Below are 21,896 nucleotides of genomic sequence, written 5' to 3'. Positions count from 1 at the left end.
GGATAATCTTTTGTTGCTAACACTAACGTTTGTTTCTTGTGCTCTTGTGTGTGTTGCCATCAAACAGATTTTCTAATCCTTTTTGCAGAGCATCATTTGGTGAACCCGACGTGAATCCAAACACCAAAAAGATCATTTTTTTTTTTAACCAATAACATGTTTGAATGTTGAAAATGTCACACAGGTTGCGATTTTGACACTGTTTTGGTGCGTTTGGCATTATTTTGGCGCTATTCCCCTTGTTTCAGTGCTTTTCCCTTCTCTGTCTTTCCCTTTCTTTTAATACGTTTGTGTTAAATAGTGCCTCTGTTCAAACGCAGACTAGCGCTATTGTAACAAAACGTTGTACAAATCACCTTGTAACCAAAAAAAAAAAAAAAAAATTTAGGCTTGTAGAAGCCCACCAAATAGGCAGATTTTACTAACTATTTTTCTCTTTTGTGCAGATTTAAATTAGATTAAAGAGTAGATTTATATTTTTTACTAACTTGTTTTTGAAGTTGGTTTTAAAAATGAATTCACTTTTTATTTTGGTTTAAAATTAACTTCACATTTCAAATTTGGGCTTTTGAAAAAGAATCACACATTTGTTTGGGGCTCTTAAAAAGAATTTCATTGTTCAAAGGTAAAAAGAACCACAAACTTATACAAAAACAACTTTATTTTTTTTTTGCAAGTTAGGAAACAAACTTCGTTTTGGTGCTTAAAATCAACAAGGCAAATTTTATTTCTTGCATCAAGATAAAACTCACAATCCACACTTCCATTTTTGGTGCAAATAAAATTCACAATCAACTTGTCTCATTTTCAAAGCAATTTTACTTCATGCAAACGTGTTTTTCATTAAGTTGACCAGGATTTTCAAATTCTAGTTTACTCAAACAATTGCCTTTGAAAATTAAAAAGAACACCATGATTGTTGGAGCAACATCTCCAAATAGTTAGATCACATTGCAATGATAGATTAAAAAGAACAAGTGTTTTTCGTGCTTGGCACACTTGTGCAAAGAGTTGGTCGAGTGGTCCTACTTCTAACACACACTATCCTCTCCCTTGGCTTTCGTGGTCCTAGGTGCAAGAGAAAAGTGTTAGTAACACTCAAATTTTATCTTTTTAAGAGAGGCCTGCCAAGGGATCGATACTCTTGGGAACGACCTCGAGCGGTAAATCCTTCGAGCCGCTATAGAAATCAGGTGAGAGCGAAAGCTGTAGCCTTGGGTATAGCTGTTCCTACAGTGTAACTGGCCGAAAGGACAAATGGGCCCCACCACCAGTTACAAGGCTCTTAAGTGAGTCACTGCAGAATGAACTTATGTCCAAAAACATCGAACATGACTAAACACCTTTAAGTAGTAGCCCACCTGTTCTATTGATTGAGGATATTTGAGATATAATTTAGTGCAAGAGCATAGATGGTTTTGCTCCCAAGATACTCACCATACATATTTCCTTGAGTAGAAACATAGCTTTTTGAAAAGTCACTTGTGGCTTGATAAAAGTGGTGACTCCCCCATCATAGGGATCATCTATTTGTTATGCTCGTGCAAGACTTAGTATATCACATCCTTACCTGCCACGGCGGGATTCATAAGGTATGTAGTACCAAAGTCGAAGAAATATCAAGATGTGGGCTAAATTTATCACAACTGGCCATTTGACCATAGGGATAAAGAGTGTTTGAAGTGTGTTCGTTTTACAGACCTAGAGCAAATTGAGCCGACTTCAGGCTTTGGAAATACACCTTAAAATACATCTAAAGGAAGGGTCAAAAACAAGTCCAAGAATTGGGTTGATCTAGACCCATACTCATTTGTGCCTTTGAGGCTACAATCTTGTGTTTGTGTGCTTGCTTTGTTTTCTTGTCAAAGAAAAATCAGAAAATCAATCCCAAAAACAAAGTATTCATCCAACATCTGTCAACACAACCAAAAATACCAAAAACAAAGTGCAAACAACACAGAGTCACAACTTTTATGACCATTCTTCACATCTTGCGAAAGAAGAAGCGTCATCAAAATATCAACTTGAAAAGAAGACAATTAAGCTCAAAGGCTTTTGATCAAATGAAGGAAATTCTTCTATATCAATAGACAAATCTTTGTCTCCCATAGAGTTTTCTTGCGTCACATGTGTCTCTATCTTCAAGGTAAAACAAACGAATTTGATTCAGAATCATTGAACCGCAGAGCTTTTATGCAATATAGAGCTCTGAGTTATCACAAAAATCAAGGAGGAAAGATTAATCCCAATTTCTTCCCAAACATCTGTATCACCTACAACACAGCTCGAGAAGTGCCACCAACGTCTGAAAGGGAAGAAGAAGAGTTTGTCCCATTTGTGACACAAAGTTTTTATTGAAAGTTGAAAACATTTTCATCCATCATCCCACTCATACATCATCACTTCATCATCAATCCATCCCAACTCTCAAAACATTAAGAGGTTCTTGTCCCAAGATTCCTTTTTAGATATTGCTTGAAATCAAACACATCACATCACTTTTAGATTGTTTCTACATCTAGGATAAGCTCATCCTAAGAGACACATCTACGCAGGTTAAAACTAGTTCATGAGTGAATCCTCTCATTGCTAGGTAGTCAAAGTCTGTAACACATCTCAGATTTCTCTACACCTTATCACATCCAAACTTATCAAAACAAACAAGCAATTCAAAGAAAGGAATTTCGGTTACATCTACCTTAAAAGTGCTAGAGATCCCCATACAACACAAATCACCAATCATCAATCTTTCATCACCAACTCATCATCATCTTCAATCAACTTCAAAACAAACTTGCAAACAAAATGGCTCAAACCCGATCACGATCAAGGCAGCGAGAAATAGAAATTGAGGAAGAAGAGGACAACCTCAATGAATTTCAAGAAGCGCTTGGAGGAACTGTGAATGATGAAAACCCAGGTACACCCACTCCTTCAACAATCGAAAGGGTTCAGCATAACCCTCATTTTAACAGATTATTTGATGAAATACTAAGGAGCAACGTAGATGCTCACTTCTTAAGACTTGCTCAAGAAGGAGCCAAACTCCCCTCAGACTTTGATCTTGCCCAATTAAGACAAGCATCAGAAAGACAAAGTCGCCATGAGGAGGAAAGAGGTAGAAATCACATCAGATATAACATCCCTCGAGGTAACCCACCACCTCCTCCTCCAAATGAAATGGAGATGTTGCGGCAACAAGTCGAGAATCTCGCCCAACAACTTCATAGTGGTGTTAGGACCAATCAATTCTCACTTAACGACATCTGTCCCTATCCGTTTGATAGGAATCTTTATATGCCACCCTTTCCACGCGGGTTCGAAACACCAAAATTCGAAAAATATAGAGGAAAGGGAGATCCCCGTGATCATGTCCGAGAATTTCATTCCGCTTGTCTTGAAGTGGCTTATGAGGACACATACCTAATGCGCCTTTTTCCCCAAAGCTTGGGAGGAACAACCACATCATGGTTTTCCCGACTACCAGGTGGCATAAGAACATTTGAGGAACTCATCCAGAAGTTCCTATCTCATTACTCTTATAATATTGAACGCGACATCACCATGGCTGATCTATGTAACACCAAACAAAAACCAGGTGAATTATTCTCAGTATTCCTGCAACGATGGCGCCAAATGTCTAGCAGACGTTCTCTTCAGTTACCTGAACGAGAACTAGTGGAAATTTTCATTTCCAACTTAAACGAAGAAATGGAATTTCACCTGGATGTCAAAGACACAGATTCTTTTAACGATATGATCACCAAAGGTATAAAATGTGAAAGGGCACTCATCAAAAAAGGACTCATCAAAATCTTTAATGAACCCAAAGATGGTCCTCGCCCGCGTTTCAATAGCGATAAACCGAACTTCTGGAACAAGAATAAGAATATCGTCAACGATGGAGTTGTGGATGCTCGAACTGTCCAAAATGCACAACCTGTGGTTCGATTTGCAGGACAAAATCCTCCACCTCAAAATAACACAAATGTTCCTCTTAATCAAGGTCGCATCACATCTCATGATGAACCAAGACCTCGTCCACAAAAACAAAAACGCACATACACTCCCTTAGGGGAACCCATTGAAACAGTGATGCGACAACTCATTTCTCAGAATTTGATCACTCTACCTAAGTTATCAAATTATGAGCCTCAGGTCAAACCGGCATGGTGGAGAGATACTGAACATTGTGAGTTCCATCAAGGAAGAGGACATAAGACAAGTAATTGTCATCGATTGAAAGATCTCATTCAGGATCTTATTGACCGAGGAGAAATTGAAATTGAAGGACATGACTCAAAAACAACCAATAATGATCATCAGATGTTCAAGAATCCACTTCCATCACAAGATCAAAGGGGTCCTTCCACTTCCAGACGAGGTCCTGATACCACTGATTATACGCAGGCTGCGTATAATTACACTGTCAATCACCTGTATGATGCCAGTGAACAAATTGCAACTATCACCTTCAAAAATCCCACCTCAAATTGCAATGTTGTTACGCGTCGCGGCAAAGTTACCATAAAGGCAGCTCCACAGGGCACCACCTCTGTCCCGAAGCAATACAATCTTGTGGAACAATTAGACAAAACCCCTGCACTTATATCCATTTTGGAGCTTTTGCGTCTGTCACCCTCTCATAAAACAATCTTGGATCACGCACTCCAAGAGGCGTCAGTCCCTGCAAACCTAAACACGGACCAATTTCAAGCCATGGTTGGAACTCTAAAGTCATCACCTTGTCTCACTTTTTCTGAAAGTGACAACTCTTCATTCCAACAACCTCATAACGCCTCACTCCACATTGAAGGCTTTGTCAACCAACACAGGATCAAGCGAGTCTTGATAGATAATGGAGCAGGCCTAAACATCTGTACACTACAGTTGGTCACAGCATTGGGATATGCAATAGAATCAGTGGATCCTCGCAAGAAGATCACCATCAAGGCCTATGATGATGCAGAGCGTTCATCCAAAGGAGCTGTGGTACTACCAATCCGAGTAGGCCCTGTGGTAAAGCACATCATCTGTCAGGTTCTGGACCTTCCTCTGCCATATAATCTATTATTAGGAAGACCTTGGATACATGCCATGCAAGCCGTTCCATCTACCTACCATCAATGTATCAAGTTCCCACATAATGGTGCAGAGATCACAATCCTGGGCGATGCAAATCCCTTTGCATTTTGCCATAATATCAGCCATCAACCAGAAATTACTGTTCCTAATAATAGGGAAGCCATTTCCTCCACATCATATGTAAATCCCGCCTCTCTTGCTAGTTCAAACACCCCTATACCCAAGCAAGAAAATCTTAAGATGAAAATCGCAGAGGAAGGTCCTGGAGAATACAACTTGAGTCAGCTCTTTTGTGTGGGACAAATGCCCACTTCTCCTAGAACACATGGTAAACCACAGCAGTTGCTCCAGCAACCACTAATCACGCCTCCATGTGCCTTAACGCCTTTCATTCTTGGAAAGAGTCAAGAGGAAGAGACACAAGATGAGGACCTGGCGGACTGGATCTATAAAGATCCCATCACCACTGACAAACCGCAAGTTACACTTCCTACGGAACAATATGGCAAAGGCCTCCTCATTATGCAAAGAATGGGATATGATGGTCAGAGTGCTTTGGGATACTGCAAACAAGGACGACATGAACCGCTGCTGCCAGAGTTCAAGCCCAAAGGTAATACAGGCCTAGGCTTTGAAAAAGAGATCCTTCCTAAACTCAGATTTAAAGGAAAACCTAGCAAACCATTTTGCCCACCTACTGTAAAGAGGACACCTTTTATAATCAAAGCACCATCAAGCACCATCCCCACTGCCCCATCGAGGCTCACAACCCCACCGCAACCATCACCAGTGCCAAACATACCACCAATCGCACCAGTAATCCCATCAATAACACCAATAGCAGCAGCAACTATCTCCGCACCCGCAGCAACATCTATGGCACCAGCCGTTCCATCAGCAGCCACTGAGTCACCATTACCGATACTTCCAGTAACAAATCCTTTAAACCCCATCACGGTTCCTGCAGCACCGATCACTACAAGGATACATAAACCAATCACACCTGCCGTGTTTAACTCCAAAGACATCCCAGTATGGTATAGCAATCGGATGCTGGAGAGTGATTCAGAGACCGACTCACATGAGTGGGAATTCGATTCAGTGCAACTTAACACTTCAGATGAGGAAGACACATCACCACCTCCACCCCGCAAAGACATCCCTGTTTACGGAGAAGCACAGATAAAGACCACTTGGGTACCTGAGCTGGAAACATCTTCCACAGACCCTACGTCTCATCCTACGCCTGATTCTGACAGGGAGAGTACCATCAACGACCTTCACCACACTGTCTTAACCCTCACTGATACATCTCCCGCACTTAACTTAATCGATGAAATAATGCCTATTATCCACCCTGAACTCATCGAATGGAACCAACCAAATCCCCCATGTCTTGACCTCTTCGAAAACGATGAGGCTATCATTGACTTTTTGGAATTAAGGGATAATCTACCAAGCGGGGATCACAAAGCTGGATTCGCCATTGAACTTAATAGCGCAGCATACTTCGGGGCGGATGCCAAACCCTTCAACTGCAAAAATATAACATTAAAACATGGATCTTCCAGTGAAAACCACACTGTGGCACTGTTTGATCCAACAAAAGTAAAAAGAAAGAGCGTATCCAACGGTGAAAACCTCTCTGAGGCACTTGAGGATGAAGGGTTTGACATTCTCCCTGCTAGTACACAACAGGAACGATCGACGATTCTCATTGAGGAGACTAAAGAATACAATGTGGGGACTCCTGAAAACCCTCATATCATACATCTGGCATCTCTTCTCACTCCAGAGGAACAGCCTCAATTTATAGAATTCTTCCAGAAGCGTCAGATCAACTTTGCATGGTCATATGCAGACATGCCTGGGCTTGATCCTGATTTAGTCATGCATCATCTCACAGTAGCAAAAGGAGCCAAACCTGTCAAGCAAAAGCTTCGTAAGATGCATCCTCAGATTGCCGTGCTAGTCAAAACAGAACTCAAGAAACTCCTGGATGTTGGTTTCATTAGACCAATTGATTATGCAGAATGGATCTCCAACATTGTACCAGTTGGCAAACCAAAAGGGGGCATCCGCATTTGTACAGACTTCAGAGATCTGAATAAGGCATGTCCTAAGGATGACTTCCCTCTACCAAATATCGACATCATAGTAGATTTGACAGCAGGACATGCCATGCTTTCACTCATGGATGGCTTTTCGGGATACAATCAAATAAAGATCGCACCAGAGGACCAACATAAGACAGCCTTCACATGTCCATGGGGCACATACTGCTGGAATGTAATGCCTTTTGGTCTAAAGAATGCAGGAGCGACCTATCAAAGAGCAATGACCACCATCTTCCATGACATGATGCATACTATAATGGAAGATTATGTGGATGATTTACTAGCAAAATCACTTACTAGAGAAGGACATCTTCACATCTTAGATAAAATATTTGATAGACTGGAACAGTACCATGTTCGACTCAACCCAAAGAAATGTGTCTTCGGCGTGACCTCCGGGAAGCTTCTAGGATACATTGTCTCAAGCAAAGGTATTGAGGTCGATCCAGCAAAGGTTAAAGCAATCATGGACATGCCACCTCCAAAGAATATCAGTCAGCTAAGAACACTGCAAGGACGGCTTCAATCTATCCGCAGATTCATTGCACAATTGGCTGATAAGTGTCACCCATTCACACACCTGCTACACAAGAACATCCGCTTTCAGTGGGATGACAGATGCCAGCAAGCATTTCAGGCGCTTAAAGACTATCTCATGAATCCACCATTGCTGATGCCACCAGATCCAAGTAGACCATTATTGCTCTATATCTCAGCAACAAGTACAGCATTGGGTGTACTACTGGCACAACATAATGCAGAAGGAAAAGAGTGTGCTATTTACTACATCTCTCGCACACTTGTGGGCTATGAACTCAATTACACACCTATTGAGCGAGCTTGCCTAGCAGTAATCTTGGCAGCCACTAAACTGAGGCACTATCTGTTAACACACAAGGTGCAACTCATTGCAAAGATTGATCCACTCAAGTATTTACTCAGCAAAGCAGCATTGACAGGTCGCTTGGCCAAATGGGTAATGATTCTAAGTGAATTTGACATCGAGTATGTGGACCGTAAAGCTATCAAAGGGCAGGTCATTGCAGATCAGTTGGCCGATGCACCACTCATAGGCGATCATCCCCTCATTTCCAATTTTCCAGATGAAGAGATATTCATGCTCACAGAAGTACAACCATGGAAGCTATATTTTGATGGTTCATACACTAGGCACGGCTCGGGGGCAGGCATTCTGTTTATCACACCTCAAGGTGATAGCATCCCGAAGTCTTACAGGCTCACATTTCCATGCACAAACAACATAGCAGAGTATGAGGCCTTGATCACAGGACTCAGATTAGCCATACAATGGAAATTAAAAGAACTGCAAGTATATGGCGATTCCCAACTAGTCATTCGACAAGCAACAGATGAGTATCAGACCAAAGATGATAAACTCATGCCATACAAGCAAATGGTGGACAATATAAAGACATCATTTACTACTATCACTTTTGAGCAGATACCAAGAGATCAGAATCGAGCTGCTGACGCTATGGCTACCATCGCATCTCTACTAGATCTTCCACAGAATTCAACACGCTACGAGTTCTTGGTAGAACAGCTTTGGATCCCCGCTTATGATATCCCCGAATCTGAAATGATATGTCGCCTTGTTGGTTCCGAATCCCCATGGTACGGTGAGTTCTACACCTATCTTCGCGATCATACCCTTCCTCCCAACCAATCGAATAACCAACGTAAAACCTTCATTCGCCAAACTGCTCGATATACCATTATTGCCGAAACCCTATACCGACGCAGTCTTGATGGTACTCTCCTTCGATGTCTAGAACAAGGTGAGATAACAAAGGCTTTGGAAGAGGTACATGAAGGAATTTGCGGGACTCACTCAAGTGGTCCATCACTAGCCAAGAAGATCATGCGAGCTGGATACTATTGGCCATCTATGGAAAAGGATTCCTACTACTTTGTTAGGAAGTGCAAAAAATGTCAAATTCATGGCGACCTAATACATGCACCAGCTCAAGAACTGCAACCAATCACAACACCATGGCCTTTTTGTCAATGGGGCCTTGACCTTGTGGGTAAAATCCATCCATCTTCATCCAATGGCCATAAATTCATTATTACCGCCACCGAATATTTCACCAAGTGGATCGAAGCTGTTCCACTTACCCAAGTCACCGGCAAGCAGATCGCCTCATTCATCCTCAACTACATCATCTGCCGGTATGGTGTGCCCATGTCCATTGTCACAGATAACGGTCTTCCTTTCAAAAATCAGGATGTCCGTGAGCTTTGTGAGAAATTTCATATCCAACACCGCTTTTCCACTCCCTATTACCCACAAGGCAATGGTCAGGCCGAAGCATCCAATAAAAACATATTGAGAATCCTAAAGAAGAAAGTCAATGATGCCGGTCGTGATTGGCATGTTCAATTGAATCCAGCGCTATGGGCATATCGAACTAGCATTCGAACCCCTACAGGTGCAACTCCTTATTCATTGGTCTATGGTGCAGAAGCTATCTTGCCTATTGAGGTCGAGATACCATCATTAAGGGTTTCCTTGCACAATCTCATTGATGATGACGCATACAGAGTCTCACGCCTTCAGAACTTGGAGCTACTTGATGAGAAGCGACAAGCTGCATACAACCATCTCAAAGCCTATCAGCAGCGCATGAGTAGAAGCTACAATCACCGAGTTAGACCTCGTACATTTGAGGTAGGTGATCTTGTTCTTCGAGAGAATCCTCGCAACCAACCAAACAGAGAACATCAAGGCAAGTTTGAATCAAATTGGCTAGGCCCATATGTTGTCACTGCTGTATTTGGGTCCGGGGCATATCAGTTGGCTACATCAGACGGAGAACCGCTCGCAGATCCAATCAATAGCATGCACCTCAAACGGTTTTACACATAAGCTGTACAAAGCATCAGGCTCCCCTGCCTATCAGAAAATACCAAAAAACATTCAGAAAAATGTCCTGAAGAAAATATAAAAACATTCAAAAAAGTAAAGAAAAATCATGCATCCAAACGGTGAACAACCACTCCGGTGGCACCTTGGGTAAGAACGATGGTGAAAACCTGGCAAACAGGTGCCACTCGTAAAGGCTATGGCTCCATTATCTTTCAGACTTGTGGCGATCACATCTACTTCATACATACATCCATCCATCCATCAACCATGGCTTGTTATTCCTCTGCAATTATGATAGTACTCCATACATCTTGCATCCCGTTTTTTCATAGTCATGTCTAAAACTGGGGGCAATGCCTTTAACCTATTGATGGAAGTGGATTCTACATTGTCTTATGATTCATTAAGTTCTTCATTCAAACAATCATCAAAAATCCAAAAACATTCAAAAATATCTCGCAAAAATACCAAAAACATTCAAAATTGTTTCACAAAATCCAAAAAAAAACAAAAAACGTTAGAAAACCCATCAAAAAATCACACAAAAACATGGCAACACATTGTACATATTCATCCATGCAGATACCAAAACAAGCATTGACAAATACTCACACAAATGACCACTTATCACTCGACCAAAACAATCAACATCAACAATCAAACTGTCTTTTCAACAAGGATGCATCCTTCCTTACCAAAACAAAGACAAGACGACATTTTCTTTGACAAGAAAATTCTGTTAAGCTATCAAATACTTGGTTGATTTGTGAGTTCAATTGTTTGTTTATCTGTATCAGAATCTTTTAGCATTGTTTGTATCATTTGCGCATTATTTCCGATGAAGTTCTGGGGCATGTACTAATGGTGTCTACGTGGGAAGTTCACCAAGCTACATGATCTTATGCAAAACGCAATCATAGATCATTACGGCTTGCTGACTACAGCGTATACCTCGACCATATGAGCATGAACCATTACCAAGGATCCATATTCTTTATTCTTTATGTATATATTGTTTGTTTACAGGTACAATGCTCATTCTTTGGTTCCTCCTCATCCAATTTGGATAAAGGTTTTTATTTCTTAGTACGGTATGCACTTGTCTCAGGATATGATCAGCCTAAGATCAAGGAGGACGATCCAAGTCATGCATGAAAGGAGATAATCCTTATCTGTTCCGCAAGCAATACTCAGGTCAACTTGATCCATTATATCAAGTTGCTTGTATTAACTTGCTATATCAAAATCCATGTAAGAAAGACTCTGGTCATCTTGAATCTTTATGTCAAGTTACTTGTATTTTCTTACAACATTTTAAAATCTCAATGATGAAAATAGAGCACTATGGATCGTCATTCCATCTCATCTATATATACTGCATTTCGTTGCATTCCAACCATCCATACATTCATAATAGCTGCATATCATGCATACATAGTCATAATAATGCATACTCTATTTTCCTCTTCTTCCATAGGAATGAGTCATAGGTCCTCCATTTCTTCTAACATCGAACCCCCCCAACCCTCCCCATCTCAATAATCAACATCACATATCCTTCATCATTTCCCATCAACCCAATCAAGCCACGTTCATCACCATCCATCTCTAATAGGAGGGATTGTGTTTCCCATCCTCATTCATCCACAGAATCAAGCAAGTTACTCTGTCTACACAGATACATCGACTCCCACACACCTAGACTATCAACAGATACTCTGATCAAGTATCTTCGGGTCTCAACAGGTAATCGATTATGGTAATCCTAGACTACATCAGGCATTTATCATAATGACCTTGTCTCAACGGGGCTGCCATGATTCCCCACAACCATCCATCACACGCACATACTATCAATTGATCAACCAATCAAACACAATCCAACGGACAATTACATCAATTGTCTACGTCTCAACGAGTATTTTGCTTCATATACCTTGACTTCATCGGGCAATTACATCAATTGTCTAAGTCACCATCAGGTCACTTTGATTCACTTACTCAGACTTTATCATGTCCAAGCGACCAACTGACATCAACTGTCACGCTTTGACTTGACCGGGGCAATTCAACCGATTGCACCAGATTGTCCAACCAATTTCGATCAATTGTATAGCATCAATCCAAACCCCACACTACATCTGCTATGTATCTTTTGCATGACCTCAGGGTACTCGTTGGCTTGTTGTTTCTTCATATTCACTCCATTTTCTCCCATTCTTTCATCATTAGTTCTAATTTCTTCTATTCTACCTCCCCTCCACTTTGCATTCTTTTTCGAGAGATCGCCCGATTTTTCAAAAAAATTCGGCCCATCCCTCGAGGGGGCATACCACCCATTAAATTTACATTTTATGGGGCATTTCTTCACACCTATTTTTCTTTCTTTGAAACGACGCGATAAACCGCACCGTCTCAAAGAGGGGCAAATGTAGTCACATAAATCTGTCCACTTAATTAAATGAATACTTAGTATTTATTTGATTATTTAACCATCAATTAATAATTAATTAAATTAATATTTAATTAATTCATCTTAACCCTATTCTCCTATTAATTAAATAAATTATTCAATTTATTTGATTTAATTCACTTAACCAAATTCAGACCATTAATTAAATAAATAAATCATATTTATTTAATTAAATCTTCTCTCACATTTAAATAAATTAATATTTATTTAAAACCCCCAAAATCCCACCTCTCACATTTAAATAAATAAATCATTTATTTAAAATCACCTTTATCCTCCACCCACTTGTATTTTCCTACAAAAGCAAGTTGCACAATTATTTTAAATAAATAATTTATTTAAATCACCTTTATCCTCCACCCACTTGTATTTTCCTACAAAAGCAAGTTGCACAACTATTTTAAATAAATTATTTATTTAAAATCCTATTTATCCTCACCCACTTGAAACCTTTAATGGTTTCCCTTAAAGTAGTCAAACTTGATGGCTTTAAAGTCTTCAAACTTGATGGCTTCCTTCTATAGTCTTTTTAAGACTTTAATGGTTTTCCTTAAAGTCTTCAAGCCTTTAATGGTTTCCCTCAAAGTCTTCAAGCATTTAAATGCTTTATCTTCATTTTCTCATTTAAATAAATTAATATTTATTTGAATATTTATCCAAATGCAAATTACACCATTTAATTGAAATAAATGATTTTATTTTAATTGAAAATACCAAAATTTCTTCCACTTGCATTTTTCTACAAAATCCACTTGTATGCCTAAACCCCTTCTAGATTCTTCTAAACCCTTCCTAATTAGCCTAAATTCATCCCTTAAATATTGTCACATTCCTAAGCAAATTGGAGTCACTTCTCAAAGACTCCAAAGTCTTTGAAAAGCAATTAATGCTTTGTGTGTTCAACAAATTAACCCTCAAAGTCTTGGATAACCTTTGAAAGCTTCCAACCTTCAACCACTAAATGGCTCAAAGTCTTTGATAACCATTGAAGGCTTTCAACCTTCAACCACTTAATCCCCAAAGTCTCCAATAACCATTAATGGTTACCTCAAACCCTCCCACATGGTTAAAACATTTGTTTTGACTCAACCTCTACCCAACCCAAAGGTCTCATCAGGCCATTAATGCTTTGACCATGATTATCTCTTAAACATTTGCACAAAGGTTTATCCTTGGATTAACTCTTAATCCAGTGGGTAATCTTAATTTAGACTTGACCCTTGCCTTCTAGATAACCATGAGGTCTTCTCAGGCCTTTAATGCCTCCAACCTCTTCTCTCAACCCAATCCTATGTTGAAACTTGTCACCATTTTATTGGTGCCAATTGTGCACATGGATCCCCAACTTTCAATCCTAACCCTTGTTAAGATTGCTCAATCTTAACCCTTCATTTCCCTATTTCTTCTATAAATAGAACCCTTCTCCTCAAGCAAAAGGAAAAGCATTTTAGAGTATTGTTGTTATACTGGCATTAGCATAGAGCTTTTTCATAGCATCACTATCTACTCTTGCATAGTATTTGCTTATCATATTCAACCATCTTGAATCTCCATATGGCATCCATGGCTAGTGCTAAAAGCTGAGAGCTACACTCATTTGGGACTTGGAGAGGAGAGAAACAAGGGAGAAGCATCAAAAGGCATCATGGAAGCATCTTAGGGAGGCTCTTCTCCTTTCTTTTATTTTGTTAAACTTCTTTCATGCTTTTTGAAATCTCTCTTGATATGTTTGGAATGGTTTTTAGTTCTTTGTTTTGTTTTTATGGTTGAAACTAACTTATTAACATTGAACTTTGTTGTTGCCTTGTCCCCATTTTCATGACATCACATCCATTTTAGCAATTAAACAGTTGTTGACTTTAGGATTCAAGTGAAACAGGTTACCTTTAGTCTTCTTGCCGGTTGCAATCAGTTCACCTTTGCTCCCATAGATTTTGCACATACCATTCTTAAACTCCAACGGTTATCCTCTGTCATTGAGTTGAGCAACACTCAAAAGATTGTGTTTTAGACCTTCAACCCAATAGACATCATCTGCACTGGTCTTCCCATTAAGATAAATAGTGCCCTTACCTTTAACCATGCAGGGTGAGTGATTACAAAGTCTTATAACTTCGCCATCAAAATTTTTCAAAGAAATAAATTTTCTTCGGTCACCAGTCATGTGATGTGAGCAGCCACTATCAATAATCCAATAATTAGAATTATCCATGCGAGAAGCTAAAGCTTTTTTATCAGATGTCTCCTCTTTAATGGCTACAAAGATAATGTCTTCATTAGCATCACCTTCAGATTCCTCATTAGTGATACCACCATCAACTGCAATAAGACAATCTCTTTTTCCTTTTCCCTTGTACTTCTTTAACTTCTCTCGCTTGTGCTCATTATCACCATTAGGACAATTAGTAGCTATGTGTCAAATCTTGTTGCATGCAAAACATTTCAAAGGTAATTTACCTCTATATTTACCGGTACCTCTGGGAAATCGCTTGGCCAACAATGCTTCAAGCTCAACCAAACTGTCTTCATCATCAATTTCTATGCTGGATCTAGATTCATGACAGTGACTAACATCTCTACTTCTCCTCATAGATGGGTTAGAAACAAAAGCTCTAAATGTTGATTCATATTTCTGAATACTACCATCATAACCATTTAATTCAAAAACAGTAAGCTTACCAATGATGGAGTCAAGGGTTACCTTGGTTTTGTCAATTGACTTTAGCTCCTGAATGGCTGCAACTCGGATAGTGTAGACTGGTAGCAAGGTTCTCAACACCTTACTAACTACTATGGCATCATCCATTTTACCACCAGCACTCTTGATCTCTCCAACTATCTCTATTATCCTCTAACCATATTGCTGGATATTCTCACCTTTAGCCATCTGCATGTCATCAAAGTTTCCTCTTAGACTCTCTTCCTTGGAAAGCTTCACATGTTCATCATTGTTGTAAATCTCTTCAAGTTTCTTCCATACCTCATGTGCAGTCTCCAGACCATGAACATCAACATATTATGCATCAAACAAAGAACTGATAATAGCCTCCAATGCTTGGTTGTTTTCTTGTTGCTCTTTCTTCATATCATCAGTCATAATCCCACTAGGTGCAACATATTGAGTATTAACATGTTCCTAGTATTGATTTCCAAGACTCTTGATATAAATTTTCATTCTGTCACTCCATATTATGTAGTTCTCTTTGTTGAACTTCAGACCTTCCTTCTTCATCATGTTCAACAAGATCTTTACCTCAAGTTGTTAGGCTTAGACCTTAGAGGACCTGAGAGAAGCTCAGATACCAATTGATGGTATGATGAAAGAATAAGGATCTGGTCAACTACTGAGAGGGGGGCTGAATTGGTAGATAGAAAAACTAATAAACTTTCACCTTACTCAAAAATAACCTCTCCAAAATAAACTTTGAAACTGACAAGTTAAACCAATGGTCTATAAATGCAATATCTATGTCAGAATAAAACTATCATGACTATTACAACAGATAACAGTAAACAACTTGAAACTCACAATCATCAAAATACTTTTACTTGACATAAGTAAAACCTTGTTTCAGATTGTTACCGATTAACATAACTTATCAAAGCGAAATAAGTAGTTAAACAATTCAACCATAGAAACATAACCACAAAAACATTCACCACTTGACACAATATTTTTGATGTGGAAACCCAAATGGGAAAAACCATGATGAGATGAAACTCACAAGATAACTATCTGAACTCTTCTGAAGTTCACCCTATTAGGAGCCAAGCCTGTTAAAGCTTTTAGAAAAAGTCATGTTAAGAACATATCCTATTAGGGACCACACGGTTAAGGGATTGACTATAATGCCTTGTTAGAAGCAATACCCTATGAGGAGTAACCTTTATTAAAGATTTAGAATCCAATCAAATGGATCACCTGGTTAGAGGATTTGAATAACACAAAGCTTGTTAGAGCTTACTCGGTTAGGGGATTTTACTGTTGTAATTGTTTGAAAACAACAGGAGTTTAATAATCTATTAGAATATCACTTTACTTTCTTGTTTAGATCCTTTTCATGCTCTTATATGCTTTTACACAAACTGTAGATACATCATCTGGTTCAGCAACCACACACTCAATTCAACTTTGCCAACACACTAAACAAAAACAACTCATCGACCTTATAAACAAATCAGTTAGGTCAGTAACACAACAAAAACTTAATTCTCTCATAGAGATTACAAACAAGTCGGTTCAGGTATGACCGTTGGATTACATAACAATCTTTGCACATCATTCAAGAAAGCCTCAACTGCTCCTTGATCACCGCTTCATCAAACTCAGTAACTCATCACGTGCTTTGCATTACATACAATCTACTTGCTCATTCCCAAGATAAAAAAACATTAACTCAATGCACCAAAAAATCTTTGAATCTCTCCTCATACAATACGCATACATGTCATAATCATTACCGCTCATCATCAGATCATAAACCAATATAACCAATTCACTAGACTTAATCGGTTAGGGTTTATCAAAACAATAGGTAGGGTTTACTGGTTCAACTCTCCAATACTTAGCAATACCGGTTCACTCTACAAACTTACCTACCGGTCACAAAACATCATTATAACAATAACATTACCGATTTATTGACATCAATGACAACATAACAAATCATTAATGCAATCTTCATGCAAATGCCAACAATATGACATATGTAAACTCATAGACTTACAACCAAAATAACTTCACTTCTCATCAAATTTCTTCTTAACATGGATCTGATCGAGTCTCGCTCGTGTCTCACAGGACAAGGGGGATCAGAACATGCATGCAAAATTACCAATAGACCTACTTATTATAATCATTCACAAACGTATGAAAGTTGAATAACCAAAGAAGAAACATATGTTGCATAAACGAATATATCTCAATAGAGATTTTCTTGTTCACATTAAAAAACATAGATTTGAAAACTGTAGAATAAGTATCATTCTATTCATTGATAAAATGTCTTCCTTGAAAATTCAAGACATTCATAAGAAAACTAAGTTTTCTAATCTATATCATCACCAAATTTTCTCGGACCTTATCAAAGTCAAGCAAATCAGTTTATATAGCCACAAACTGGCTAACAATTCTTACAGGAAACATGGAAAACAAACCATTTCTGCCCCATGAATTTAGAGAAACTAGTGTTTAAACAGAAAAAATAAAACTATTTCATAACTAACAACTGAAATGTGACATCCTAGCATAGAACATTCCTAATCAGTTTTGATAACTGCTTTATTCTTCCAATCCGTATAAGAAATGACAAAGTGTTAAATTATTGCACTATGTGGTAGCCCCACGTGTGTCATTATTTGCTTCCATACTTCCTTCTCGTAGTGTATTTGTGCTACTTTATCTAAATGCTCACCTAGGTTTTGAATGCATAAGAAATGAAGTGATTCTATTTTAGACATGAGGCTCAATTCATTTGAAATCAAGCCCTTGGCTTCTTTGATGGGGTTGATTTTCTCTTCTAATGACCCTATTATAACCTCAACTATTTCTAAAGTTTTTCCATCATCTTTTAAACACTTCAAACCAACGCAATGAAGTTGTTGGTATTATCAATGACTTCGTCATGTGTTAAATTGATTTTGTCATTGATGGAAACACTTATTCTTCTGGAGGTCTACATTGTTGATCTGGCACTCTAGTTATATTGGTTTATTGTTAAACCGGCACATTGTGGTCCAGGTATGGATATTGGCTTATGCATAGTCACCAGTATATGCTTCACCGATAGGATATATGGTTCACTAGCAGTGATGATGACTTGTTATCATCTAGAGATCATTTGGTTATGTCAAAGACATGGATTGGATGTTTGCATTTGGTGTTTTAGTGATTGGACTAATTGGGTTCACATATTTGTCTTAATTGGCAGATAGGTTTAGGTTATGGACCGGTACAAGATATCATGTTCCAGATCAGCACGACATGTTTTGAAAATGGTTTATTGATTGAATAATGTATTGAGCCGACACATTGTATCGCATTAAGAATTATTTTGTAATTGTAATATCTTTAGTGAGCCGACCTCATGATAAGGTCTTAAGTTTTGTATAAATAATTGTAGATCATTATGAGTGTGTGTGAATATTGAAGATCATTGTGAAGAACAAAAATAAGCAAATCCTTGTGCGAATCATGCAAATATTATCTGAAGGTTGAAGGAAAGGTTATGAAGATGTTTGGCACTCATGGTCAAAGCTTAAACCAATACTAAATCCAACATTGTAGATAATATGCTGAAGTAGTACATTGTTATTGGATTTAACCATCCAATTGTAGTTAGTGTTACTCCTATTTTGTGATTGAGCAGTGAGCTCTAGGCGGTTGGCCCTTCTGCATGTGCAGACCCCATTATTGTATACACTTACTATCTGTAGTAGTATCATCTAATTGTGGGTAAGGTTTCCCACTGTGGTTTTTTCCTTTATAGGGTTTCCACGTCAAAATATTTGTGTCATGTTGTGAATGTTTTTTTCCTTTCTGTTTCATGCATTAAGTTATTTCAGTACTGCTATAACTGTTAATCTATTTTATCAGCATTAACTTTGTTTTACCGGCACTAAGTTTTAAGTTGGATTAATTAGTTTTGGGTTGTAATTTATTGACAACTGATTCACCCCCCCCCCTCCTCTCAGTGGTCCTTTCGGTTCCTAACAATTGGTATCAGAGCCTAGTCCTCTTTTTGCAGAAGCCTAACAGCTTGAGGAGATCCTATGGAAACAAATATTTTTTAGGAAGGATAGTCCTAAACTTGATGGAACTAACTATGGTATATGGAATATTAGAATGGAAACACATCTGAACTGCATTGGAAGAGATATATGGGATGTTACAAAGAATGGCTATGTTGGTCCTACTCTGAATAACCCTCATCCACTGACATTGGCTAAAGACTTGGAGAATGATTGCAAAGAAAGAGAAGCACTTCTAAGCACATTATCAGATCAACAAATCATGGGATTATTAGACAGATCTACTGCAAAAGCTATTTGGGATAAACTAAAAACATTGAATGAAGGAGATACCACTGTCAAGAGTGCAAAATTGGAATGTTACCAAGTCGGGTATGAAAATTTAAAAATGGAAGAAGAAAGAATTTTTTCATTTATGGAAAGAGTTAATGAAATTGTTTTAGGAATACAATATTGTGGAGGATCTTTAAGTGAAGATGAAATTGTTTCTAATGTTTTGAGAGCTTTGCCACTAGCTTACAAAATGAAAGTGATTGTTATTAATGAGTTGAGAACAATGCCTAATACATCAATATCTAGAGATAATTTGGTTGGAAAACTTTCAACATTTGAGATTGAAGAATTTGGTCATGTTGCTACAGTCAAAACTGATAGAGCTTTCAAAGCATCATCATCATCATCATCATTTGAAAAATGTGATTGGAAAGCACTTTATGCAAAAGAACTCGAGGATATCAAGAGAGAAAATGAAGAACTTGAAGCACTATTTGCAATGCCTAAAGGTCCAATAGGAAGTAAGTATGAAGGTAAAGTACCTTTCAAATGTTTTAATTGAAATAAAGTTGGTCATATGGCGTCTAGGTGTCCTGCTAGACATGCAAGACTAAGAGATGAAGCTAAGAGAACATATAAACCTAACCCTGAATATCAGAGATACAGATTTAAGAAAAACAAAGATAAGTCATGTTACTATGTAGATGAAGGTGTTACAGATGATTCAGATGAAGATCCAATAGATAGTGGATGGGCATTTTTTGCAATAAAAGAAGATCAACCGACACCTATTGTCAAACAGGTAGAGCAGGCATTGGCAGCAAGAAAAAGGTGAATGGATCATTGATAGTGGTTGCTCGCATCATATGACTAGTGATAAAAGAAAATTCTTATCATTCCGGGAATGTCATGGAGGTCTAGTAAGATTTGGAGATGACAAAACTTGTTTAATCAAAGGAAGAGGCACTACATCTTTGGATGGCAAGCACAATACTGACAATGTTTAGTATGTTGAAGGTTTAAAACATAATCTTTTAAGTGTTGGTCAGTTAGTGGAAAAAGGATTTCAATTACAATTCAAGAATGGAAAATGAAAAATCATGAACAGAACTGGATTGGAGATTGCAATGGGTAATCAGACTAAAGGTAATATCTTTCATTTGAATACCAATGATAAGACATGTTTGATTGCTCACATTGATGAAAGTTGGTTATGGCATAAAAGACTCTGTCATGTGAATTTTGATTGCATTGTAAAGATCATTTCACTTAAGGCAGTAAGGGATTTACCTAAGATTGTGAAACCTCATAATCTGGTATGTAAGGAATGTCAAATGGGAAAGCAAGTTAGAACAACATTTAAGAGCATTTATGAGAAATCCAATAATATTCTTGATTTAATTCATACTGACTTATGTGGTCCAACAAGAACAAGGAGTCTTCAGGGTGATAGATACTTTATGATAATAATTGATGATTATTCTAGAATGTGTTGGGTTACTTTTCTTAGGGAGAAATCATAAGCTTTTGGAAGATTCAAGATATACAAGGCAATGGTAGAGAATGAAACCAGCAAGAAAATCAAATGTTTGAGATCTGATCAAGGAGGAGAATTTACATCTAGGAAATTCAATGCATTCTGTGAGGAGAATGGAATCAAAAGACAACTATCAGCACCTCGGACACCCCAGCAGAATGGAGTTGTGGAAAGGAAGAACAAAACTATACTGGATGCAACAAGAACCATGATGATGGAAGTAAATCTACCTCATGTGTACTGGAGAGAAGCAGTGAATACAATGGTTTATACTTTCAACAGAGTTCACATCAAAAGTGAAACCGGTAAGACCCCTTATGAACTATGGTTTGGTCATACTCCTACTCTTAAATACTTCAGAATATTTGGAAGCAAGTGCTATATTAGGAGAGATGAGTCTATTGGCAAATTTGATCCTAGAAGTGATGAAGGAATATTTCTTGGTTACTCAATTAGAAGCAAGACATATAGATTCTATAATAAAAGATTGCAGAAAATCATTGAAAGTACTAATGTGAAGATAGATGAACACTTTAAAGGAGAATCAAGATCTGTAGGTTCTAAACCAGCAGTAGAAATGATTATAAATGAACGAACACAAAATGAAGAACCAGTCATATCGACATCATCAGAAAACTCAACTGTGACTGAAGAACAACAACATGTAAATCAGAATAAACCCAGGTATGTAAGATTGAATCATTCAGAAAATTAGATAATTGGAAATAAAAATCAAGGTGTTATGACGAGAAAGATTGGAAAATGAAGAGG

Source organism: Cryptomeria japonica, chromosome 2 (assembly GCF_030272615.1).
Source record: "Cryptomeria japonica chromosome 2, Sugi_1.0, whole genome shotgun sequence".
In the NCBI taxonomy this organism is placed as follows: domain Eukaryota; kingdom Viridiplantae; phylum Streptophyta; class Pinopsida; order Cupressales; family Cupressaceae; genus Cryptomeria; species Cryptomeria japonica.
This window is presented reverse-complemented; position numbering follows the sequence as displayed.